The sequence below is a fragment of the Mya arenaria genome, chromosome 4 (genome assembly GCF_026914265.1).
Source record: "Mya arenaria isolate MELC-2E11 chromosome 4, ASM2691426v1".
Lineage (NCBI taxonomy): Eukaryota > Metazoa > Mollusca > Bivalvia > Myida > Myidae > Mya > Mya arenaria.
In genome coordinates, this window is record NC_069125.1 from 51,470,834 (window position 1) to 51,482,294 (window position 11,461).

The window sequence follows — 11,461 nt, forward strand, 5'->3', positions numbered from 1 at the left end:
GTGTTTATCTCTGCACTGAACGCCCATGTTTATTTCTGCACTAGACGTACGTGTTTATCTCTGCACTGAACGCACGTGTTTATTTCTGCACTGAACGCCCTTGTTTATCTCTGCACTAGACGTACATGTTTATCTCTGCACTGGACGTACGTGTTCATATCTGTATTTGACGTACGTGTTAATGTCTACACTGAACGCACGTGTTTATCTCTGCACTGAACGCCCGTGTTTATCTCTGCACTAGACGTACGTGTTTATCTCTGCATTGAACGCCCGTGTTTATCTCTGCACTGAACGCCCGTGTTTATCTCTGCACTAGACGTACGTGTTTATCTCTGCCCTGAACGCAAGTGTTTATCTCTGCACTGAACACCCGTGTCTATCTCTATCTTTGCACTAAACGCCCTTGTTTATCTCTGCACTAGACGTACGTGTTTATCTCTGCACTGAACGCCCGTGTTTATCTCTGCACTAGACGTACGTGTTAATCTCTCCACTGAACGCACGTGTTTATCTCTGCACTGAACGCCCGTGTTTATCTCTACATTGGACGTACGTGTTCATTTATGCATTTGTCATACGAGTTTATCTCTGCATTGGACGTACGTGTTCATGTCTGCATAGGACGTACGTGTTTATATCTGCATTGGACGTACGTGTTCATATCTGCATTGGACGTACGTGTTCATATCTGCATTGGACGTACGTGTTCATATCGTCATTGGACGAAAGTGTTTATATCTGCAATGTACGTACGTGTTCATATCTGCATTGGACGTACGTGTTCATATCTACATTGGACGTACGTGTTCATATCTGCATTGGACTTATGTGTTCATATATGCATTGGACGTACGTGTACGTGTTCATACTTGAATTGGACGTACCTGCTTATGTCTGCACTGGACGTACGTGTTCAGATCGGTATTGGACGTACGTGTTCATATCTACACTGGACCTACGTGTTCATATCTGCACTGGACGTACGTGTTCACAGTGGTATTGGACGTACGTGTTCATATCTACACTGGACGTACCTGTTCATATCTGCACTGGACGTACGAGTTAATGTCTACACTGAACGTACGTGTTTATCTCTGCACTGAACGCCCGTGTTTATCTCTTCATTGGACCCACGTGTTATATCTGCCCTGGACGTACGTGTTGATGTCTACACTGAACGCGGGTGTTTATCTCTGCACTGAACGCCCGTGTTTATCTCTGCACTAGAAGTACATGTTTATCTCTGCACTGAACGCACGTGTTTATCTCTGCACTGAACGCCCGTGTTTATCTCTACATTGGACGTACGTGTTCATATATGCATTGATCGTACGAGTTTATCTCTGCATTGGACGTACGTGTTCATGTCTGCATAGGACGTACGTGTTTATATCTGCATTGGACGTACGTGTTCATATCTGCATTGGACGAACGTGTTCATATCTGCATTGGACCTATGTGTTCATGTCTGCATTTGACGTACGTGTTCATGTCTGCATTAGACGTACGTGTTCATATCTGCATTGGACGGACGTGATCATATCTTCATTGGACTTACGTGTTCATGTCTGCACGGGACGTACGTGTTAATGTCTACACTGAACGTACGTGTTTATCTCTGCACTGAACGGCCGTGTTTATCTTTTCATTGGACGAACGTGTTATATCTGCACTGGACGTACGTGTTAATGTCTACACTGAACGCGCGTGTTTATCTCTGCACTGAACGCCCGTGTTTATTTCTGCACTAGACGTACATGTTTATCTCTGCACTGAACGCACGTGTTTATCTCTGCACTGAACGCCCGTGTTTATCTCTACATTGGACGTACGTGTTCATTTATGCATTGGTCGTACGAGTTTATCTCTGCATTGGACGTACGTGTTCATGTCTGCATAGGACGTACGTGTTTATATCTGCATTGGACGTACGTGTTCATATCTGCATTGGACGTACGTGTTCATATCTGCATTGGACGTACGTGTTCATATCTGCATTGGACGTACGTGTTCATATCTTCATTGGACGAACGTGTTCATATCTGCATTGGACGTACGTGTTCATATCTGCATTGGACGTACGTGTGCGTGTTCATATCTGCATTATACATGCGTGTTCATGTCTGCACTGGACGTACGTGTTCACATCGGTATTGGACTTACGTGTACGTGTTCATATCTGCACTGGACGTACGTGTTCATATCTGCATTGGACGTACGTGTTCATATCTGCATTGGACGTACGTGTTCATATCTGCATTGGACGTACGTGCTCATGTCTGCATTGGACGTGCATGTTCAAATCTGCATTGGACATACGTGTTCAGATCGGTATTAGACGTACATTGGACGTACGTGTTCATATCTGCATTGGACGTACGTGATCATATCTTCATTGAACGTACGTGTTCATATCTGCATTGGACGTACGTGTACGTGTTCATATCTGCACTGGGCGTACGTGTTCATATCTGCATTGGACGTACGGGATCATATCTGCACTGGACGTACTTGTTCATATCTGCATTGGACGTACGTAATCATATCTGCATTGGACGTACGTGTTCATATCTGCATTGGACGTACGTGATCATATATGAATTGGACGTACGTGATCATATCTGCATTGGACGTACGTGATCATATATGCATTGGACGTACGTGATCATATCTGAATTGGACGTACGTGATCATATATGCATTGGACGTACGTGATCATATCTGCATTGGACGTACTTGATCATATCTGCATTGGACTTGCGTGATCATATCTGCATTGCACGTACGTGATCATATCTGCATTAGACGTACGTGTTCATATCTGCATTGGACGTACGTGTTTATATCTGCATTGGACGAACGTGTTAATATCTGCATTGGATGTACGTGCTCTTATATGCATTGGGCGTACGTGTTCATATCTGCATTGAACGTTCGTGATCATATCTTCACTTGACGTACGTGTTTATATTTGCATTGGACGTATGTGTTCATATTTGCATTATACGTACGTGTTCATATATGCATTGGACGTACGTGTTCATATCTGCATTGGACGTACGTGGTCATGTCTGCATTGGACGTACCTGTTCATAACGGTATTGGACGTACGTGTTCATATCTGCATTGGACATAAGTGTTCAGATCGGTATTGGACGTGCATTGTACGTACGTGTTCATATCTGCATTGGACGTACGTGATCGTGTCTTCATTGGGTGTACGTGTTCATATCTGCATTGGACGTACGTGTTCATATCTTCATTGGACGTACGTGTTCATATCTGTATCGGACGTACGTGTTCATATCTGCATTGGACGTACGTGTTCATATCTGCATTGGACGTACGTGTACCTGTTCATGTCTGCATTGGACGAACGTGTTCATATCTGCATTGGACGTACGTGTTCATGTCTGCATTTGACGTACGTGTTCATGTCTGCATTAGACGTACGTGTTCATATCTGCATTGGACGTACGTGATCATATCTTCATTGGACGTATGTGTTCATGTCTGCCCGGGACGTACGTGTTCATATCTGCATTGGACGTACGTGTTCATGTCTGCATTAGACGTACGTGTTCATATCTGCATTGGACGTACGTGATTATATCTTCATTGGACGTATGTGTTCATGTCTTGCATTGGACGTACGTGTTCATGTCTGCATTGGACTTACGTGTTCATATCTGCATTAGACGTTCGTGTTCATATCTGCATTGGACGTACGTGATCATATCTTCATTGGACGTTCGTGATTATATCTTCATTGGACGGATGTGTTCATATCTGCACGGGACGTACGTGTTCATATCTGCATTGGACGTACGTGTTTATATTTGCATTGGACGTATCTTGAGTGATATAACAGTTTCTTATTTTCATCACAAAATCGCCAAAGAGACCGTAGAATGATTTAATTTATAACCCGCTGGACGGGCTGTAAATGAAGCAATAACAGACTCATTTAAAGTAAATAAGCTATCGTGTCCAAAATTCTTCCGCAGGGCAGTCACCGCTGATGGACTATGTGGTTCATTGCCTACGAACACCCGTTGAGAGTTCCTGTAATTGGCCACATGGAAACAAAGGCGATTTCAACGTTCCTTTTTAACTCATCTTAAAGCATTCCGCTTCTCCGCGCGTCTGCAGACACTGGGGGATATTCTTGGAATAAATTTACCATGGCTTTACATCTAATTTATGAACAGTGTGACAGACACAATTAAGGCATGATTAAACTAATGGTTATATATGACAAAAGATTCCCCAGAAGTTCTGCCTGTCTCTTTGCCCATTTCGCATTAGCACAATCTGGATCCTAAGCAGAATTTTGATAAGCGTTCAAAGGCTTCAGATCGCTTAAACCCGACAATTAGTCTTGGCGAATTGAGTACAATTTACGCCATAATTTTGTATCATAATTATAAATTTGAATATTGTCCAAACTTTCCTCCGTCCTGAATATACGTCAAGTAATTGGGTACATCCGAAAGCCCGACACCAATATAATGGTTGTTAGGGATATAATACAACATCGGGAACTGAAGACGAATGCCTTTTGTAGCAGGTTCTTCTAGTTTCAAATCATCTCCATATCTCTAACACCCTTTCAGTGTTGTATTACACTGTCTCAAGACAATGAACAGGACCTTTATATTGAAATAACGTTAGGTCATTGTCAATATAAATTCGTGTTTGTATTATGCTGTCCATTTTCGGTAGATACTCGTATACTTTTTTTATCGATATAAATATATTTGCAGTCAGTCTGTGTGATTAAAATAAAAAAACATATGGCATTCTCTCAAATATTTATATCGTTGCAGACATTTTGTTTGATTATAATCAAATACATGTGGCATCTTTTCAAGTATTGATATATTTGCAGTAATTATGTTTGATTATAATCAAACACATGTGGCATGTTCTCAACTATTGATACCTTTGCTTAAGGAAAAGCTTTATTAAATGAGCCTGCAATGGAAAATGTTATTCGGTGTTTTTGTTGTTGCTTGTTTGGCTGTTTGCCGTCATGCGAGTTTTCATGTTAAACATAATCACTTTCTACGAAAGTACCAAAACACCAGAAATAATTAGGTAGCTTAAATATAAGAAATATAAAATGACAGTTCAATACACACACTTTAAAACAAACACATATAAATACCAAACACAAACGAATTGACTGCTTTAAAACAAACATTAATGATAAAAAGTAGGCCGAAAAGAGCAAGGCCAAATGAGAACTAAGCCGAATCCACCCGACACCGCCAATTTTATCTGTGATATTGCACGGTACTTGTCTAGATAGTCGTTTCCGTCAAAACGAATGGCGGAGACGGCCGAGTAACTACGATTTAGAGCGTACTGAAAATGTTTTACACGCCAAAACTTTATACATGTATCCATCTTTTACTTTATTCTATGGACTAATGTTTTATGTACGTTTATATCATAATTATCTCTAAAACCCCTGTCACACTACGGCCGCGTTCCCACGGCGTTCAAGAAAAATCAAGAACGCCGATCTGCGAGCAGTGGAACACAAGCATCGCCATGGAAACGCAATGGCATCGCCAGTGAACTAGGTGGGATCGCATGGAACGCCGAGCGACGGCGCGCACTTTGAGCATGCCAAAACAAAGGTCGTCGCTCGGCGTTCTTATAAGAGCGCAGTGGGATCGCCGCGAGGTCGCCGTATCAGAGCAATTAGGCCTCCTACAACGCCACAGGATCGTCGTGGGTACACACAGAGGTTGCCAGTGCGAACGTAATGGTTATTGGTGACACTTGCCTGACGATCGTTCGGCATTCTCCGAGATGACACTGCGTCCCTGTCACGCCTATAAGGCGCGTCTACGGCGCTGACAATGAGGTTTGGTTTTCTTACTGAGCTCTTAAACGATTGTACGGAGCCGCTACGGCGATCATTGCGCTCCAAATGGGCTTCTACTGCGTCAAACGGCGTTTGCATGTCAATGAACCAACCCAGTAGTGTATCGAGTATGACTGATGTGCAGCAGCAAGCAGGAATATAGCTTGTCTATATGCAAGTACAGCAGATCCAGAATGATGCAGACGCTTTGAATCTCATTCTCAGACGACGACGGAGGAGGGCCCCAATGCGTAAAAGGCTTTGAGTGCGACCATGGCTGGACGAAGGCAAGCGGTTGCAGGGTGGTCTCAAATTGTTTGAGAGCAAATAGAAGAATGGAGAACTAATTGAGATCTTGTTTTTGTAGGCAGTGCAACATAAAACGCCGACAGTGCAGATTGAGCGCCGTACAAGAGCAGTGCACATGCAATGCGTGCGCCATGACAACTCGATGCACACAGGAGAAGCGACATGAGAGTGCAGACAATCGCCCAATAGAACTCCGTAGGAACGCAGACCGCCATGAAGCTCCGTAGAAACGCCAAGGTGATGCCATGAGAGCGCCGTGACATCGACATCTTCATGAAAAATATCAATTTTTCCAGCGATCTCACTTAACAACGCCGTGCAATCGCAGTGACGATGCGGCTAGTTGTGACATGGGCTTAGGCTTTAGTTCACGTCGGCATCGAGGTATAGCCCAGAAGGAATCCCTTTAGTCCCCGACTTAATCGAGCTGCTGGTCTTAGATCGGTACGTAGGGGACTTTAAAAAAGCTTCTGAATTTGAAACAATTAAATTTTAGTAAGTGAGAAGAACAGAGCTGGAAAGGAATTCCTCAAGTCAACTTGTGCATGCTTCTTTTTAACGTCAGGGGGCCATTAAAGTACCCACTTAATTATCTTTGATTTTGTTAAGTTCGAAATGAAATTGAAAAATGTCATAATATTTAAAATAAATTAATCAGAGTATTTTTATTTCCATAGACATTTAAAATATCGCTGACAGGAACATGCACTTCGTTATTTATCACGTCTCCTTAGCCTTTTAAAAATCCATATATCAACACCCACACGAGTTGAGCAGATGTTGACAATAATGAAGAAAAAATATTCAAATTTATTATCTTCTGCTCGTGGAATAGTTTTATTTCAGATTCCTGATGACCGAATTCTGATTCCATTTGACCTCATTTTGATTTCTGGTTACCTCATTGTGATTTCTGGTGACCCCATTCTGATTCCTGGTGACCTCATAATATTAGGGTATCATTTGTAAGGATTTAATATGCAGAAAAATGTGTAAATATTGAACCATTAATAATTTGCAAACGCTTTGTTTCGACCTGGAATTATTGAATAAAAAGGCCAGTTTAGATAAAGAACCAAAATGAAATAAAAACGCAATAACTATCTGTAATGAATGTTCGGTTATTTATTTCACATATTATCAATCAGTTAACATCGACGTGTAACATGCCCAACTGCGTTCATATCCTCGATAATGACACCAATCCCGCAATTCATTACTTATATTTACACCAATAGTTCATCCCTTATTCAAGAATTGTTAAACAAAAACTTCATTTCATATACAAAAAAACCTTCCAGTTATTCTTTCTCACTCATTCTGAAAATAGAACGACCCGACCGTAACCGGAAATAGTTTACTAAATTACGCCACAAAAATACGGGAAAAAACAACCGCTGGAACTCACTTTTAAACGTAAAATCGAAACACTGATGACATTAATACATTGAACATATCATAAATTAACTCTTTCTTAAATGTTGATGTTAGTTTTTCGGGGCCTGCTGACACACTACAAACAATAACAAGATAAACAAATCTAGGGCTCTGAAGGGTAAAAATCAAAACAAATTTCTGAAGAGTGCAATAGTACGGTTTAAAAACCCCTCTTTTGCTCTATATATTTTTGTGAAAACATTTTGGTAGGTTTTAAGGTTTTAAAACTCAAAAACATAACGCAAGATAGAGCTTAAATACAATGAATTTGGCATGGCCAACAGCCCTAAATATTTTAGAAGTTTTGCAAACTTGAGTTATGATTGAATATATCCCACTTTTCTCTAGACCATTTTTGTTCAGTCAAATTTTCAGCCTGTTAAGTTCAGGAATTTTGTATTAATAAACAGAAATGTTTGTTAGTGTGGTATAAACATTGACACGTCTTTGTATGAACATTACCAAAAACGTACACTCATACTCCTGCATCCATCGAAGATAACAAATAGTAACGACGTTGCTAAGAATGAGAGTCTAGCAAGAATGCTATACGGCGTAAATTCTGAAGTTACTTGTTTTGTCACAGAGAAGCAATCAAATGAATTAATTGCATCCTGAATTTATGGCGCCCGGAGCGCTGCTTTGATTTTTTTTATCAAATATACATAAAAGTTTGTCGGTTTATCAGAAATATAATTATTTAAAAAGGTTTTTCAGACATACTATCCTTGTATAAAGGAGGAAACAAATGTTGAGTTTTAATGACATTGCTCATGTCATGCAAAAATACATATACGAACATTTTCGTAGAGACGAAGTGTTATATTTACGAAACATTTAGAAACAAATCAACTCCAAAGAGAACACTGAATGTATAACAATGGTTTGGTGAAATAGCGAACCTTCATCATATTTTCATTTATCAATGGCAAAAATCATTACACAATAATTCAAGAACAAAATTAAAACGTCGGCAAGGTTGTGTCGTGCAAACCCATTCGATTTAATTACTCTGCGTGCTATGTTTATTTCCTTAAACAACGACATTGTCTACAACGTGCATCTCCGACGATTAAATTTCATAAACCAGATGAAGCAAAATTGTGAAGTTAATATTCAAGGAATTTCAACAGCTAATCATTTAGTTTAAGATGGAAGGCTCAAGTTACCTTGTAAAAATCCAAACTTATTGATAGAATATCGAAAAATAAATAAGCGAGAGAGAGAGAGAGAGAGAGAGAGAGAGAGAGAGAGGGTGGTAAAGAGGGCATTTTCGAAACTTGGTAAGATCACGCAGCACCTCTGGGTTTTTGTAAATGAGCCCATACCACCTTGTGTTTCTCAATGCAATTGAATCACAATCATCAGTTACCATCAAAAATGACAATGTCGCCATATAATACGTCTTAGCTTCATAGGTGGTTAATGAATTGTTTGGTGACTTTCCAAAATGTTTCAAATCAAACATCTGTTATGATTACATTACTCTCTATTACGATCTAGTGTTTTGTAGGCGGGCAACAGTTTCGATTCTTTTTGTCGGTAAAGTATTTTCTTTTGGTTTGAAATTTATTGCATTTTGGTTCATACTTTTCATGTGATTTTCGAGTTTTATCAGTGAAAAAGAACAGTGAATTTCATATTTCACTGCAAAGTAAGCTTTTGAAATAACAACTTTAAGAACTTATTTTCAAAATCAATTTCAGTTACTTCTCGTTGATCAAAACGGAGTTCCTCATCTTTTAAACACTTAAATGTTTTGGAAATAAACATAGCCTACCGTCTAATTAGGTAATCCATCTTTCAAACATTTTCTTGCAACTAAATGGCTAAAATGCTCTAACATTTGCTTTCGTACATAATCATTACAAACAAAAACAAATTCGATGTTATATCCAATTCGTAATAATCCTCCAATTGTTCCGTTTATAACCTTTGACCTTTTATGCATTTCCGACATTAAATTGTGCCCAGTGAAATTTTGTCATATGTATTAAATAGTTTATCGATTTAAATAGTTTAGTATCTTAAAACATTGTTTTCATTCGGAATACAATCAAAGAGAGGTCAATTTGTCTCTTTCAATTTCTATTGCTATTTCTTAGAACTAAATAGCACCTCAAAGGTTAGTGCAGCATGGAGTTGGGTTTTGAAATCAGACTACACACCGCCTTCTTCCCTAACAAAACTGAGACCTGCATCCCTCACCATTACTTATGCAGTGTCGTAACTAACTTTAATTTGTTTCTGGAGACAACCGATAACTTTTTGCAATAATTGACCTTCTTAAAAGACCGACGTAATAACTTACCTCCTCGGATCTAGCCTGATCCAAAGCAAGCAAATTAAAAGCACCATTAGCACCAATATATGTACAGGTATTTGTCTACCAACTACATAAACTAAGTTCCCCTTTCATAAGCCAGGAAATATCTTCATGCACCAATTAAGCAGATCTAACTATAAAAAGAGCTAGTCACCAATGGATTTTGAACAACTAAACCAAACTGTTCATTCTTATTTATTGGATGGTAGTTGTTCAATCTCTGGACAAATTTCTCACATATTCAATCAACAGAAAGCAATAAGACCTAAGTTCACTGATTGTCCAATTTCCTTCAATATTTGACAGCCATGTCCTATAAGATGGATATTACAGTCAGATGTAATTTATTAGGTATATGGAAATCATGTTACCGGTTTTGATTGATGTAGCTACAATTTCTATTTCAACTTATGTATCACGCCCTTGCTTCTCCTGATCTCGTTAAAACGTTTGCAGAATGTATTTACTTATGGTACAAATGTATGCATTGAATGTCAATAGCATGCACATTAAAGACAATGTATACGCACTTGCGCATAGCTATACTTGTATTATCTAAGGTCAAAGTTTGACCACACCCTTTTATGTGTTTGTTTACCAGTTACTTCGTCAATACTAGATGAAAACAAAGTAACAAGTTTCCAGAGATGACCCAATGCTTATACTATAACCTCAAAACGCATGCTCACAGTAACCTATTTACTGTCTCACGTATGACATATGTTGTTTTTTGGGAATATGTTGATAGTTTCAGGTAGCCGTCTGCTACAACTTATTTTATAAGCGTCTGAGTGTGTGAATGGAATGTAAGCTTATTTATACTCGCACTCGGGCTTTGCGAGATTGTTAGTCATTTTAGATTTGTCTGGAGCGTAGTGCACAGACAGAATGTAACCCTAGTTAGAGCTACCCTGGTTCTTTAACTTGCTCCAGTGTATAGCACTGTCACACGGGACCCCCATCTAACGTCCCTCCCGGAAGACGATAATTATTTTTGGAATTTTTATTCGTGATGCGACGGGGAATCGAACCTGCGACTCCTGGATTGATAGTCAAGTGTGTTACCACTAGATCACAGATCCGCCTGAGCATCTGAGTAACCCGAGTTATATTGCTGTTAAATTAATCAATACATGGTCTTTATCTAAGTGGAAAAAGACTTGAGGATAAAATGATATTAGTCTTTCTCATTATTTATTCATTTTGTAGATGCACGATGAGAGTCTAAAAAAGCTGAGCTATGTTTTGAGAAAGATATAGATATTACACTACCTCATTGCCGACACAAATGACAACTTTAATTTAAAGTTATCCTTCATCAACGCACAACAATGATACCTGGTAGCACAACAAAAATTATCCAAAATAAAGGCAAATAAAGCATATTACAAATATTGTGCAGATCAAAAACATATTTTCAAACTCAAAACTGTTTTAAATGGTGTTTTTGGAAGTTTTATGACGATATTGCTCTAAATATAATTTACAAAACAATTCATTGAGCCGAC